The following is a 717-nucleotide window of genomic DNA, read 5'->3' on the forward strand; positions in this document are numbered from 1 at the left end:
GCGCCCGCTGTGCCCAGCTAGGACAGCACCAGCTTCACCTGGCCCCAGCACAGCCGTGCCCATGGCTGTGCCTTCTGGCCTGGCCTGCCCTTGGCCCTGCTGCCGGAGCAGCCCCAGGAGCTGCAGGCACAAAGCATCACTTTTTCCGAGAGCTGCTCCCCGCCTTCCCTTCCCCTGCAGAGGCTGCAGTGCTGAGGAGCACTGGAGGCTCCTGGGGCCAGGACACGTCCCCAAGCCCTGCAATAGCCACAGTAGTAACCCTGGCTCCTCTCCCCCCTGCCAGGGCCAGGGCACGACCCTCAAAGGCGCCGTTTTGCAGCAGTGTGGGTGAGGGGGGCGGCCTGGGCAGCCCCACAGCTGCTCCCCTGGGCCCTCACTGCCTCTGGGCCCCGGTGTCCCAGTGTGATGGGAACAGAGGCGGATCGGCAGCCCTGACCGCCCCCTCTGCCCCCCAGCAAACCTCCCTGCTAGCTCAGTGCTCCAGCCCCTTTCCCTTGGAAAAGGAAACCCTGAACACTTAACCCATGTGCTCCAAGGCCGGGAGCATCCACAGAGTGAGGGAACAGGCCTGACACAGACATTCTTTAAGGGTGATCTAATTTAAAAAACACATTTTTACAAAAACACATCATAATGAAAATGCGTGTAGTTTAAAGAGAGGCCCACAGTGCTCCAGTGCTGGAGGCAGCTGCGCGTCAGCAATGGGACTGTTCCGCC

The sequence above is a fragment of the Mesitornis unicolor genome, unplaced genomic scaffold (genome assembly GCF_000695765.1).
Source record: "Mesitornis unicolor isolate BGI_N332 unplaced genomic scaffold, ASM69576v1 scaffold44624, whole genome shotgun sequence".
NCBI classification, from domain to species: domain Eukaryota; kingdom Metazoa; phylum Chordata; class Aves; order Mesitornithiformes; family Mesitornithidae; genus Mesitornis; species Mesitornis unicolor.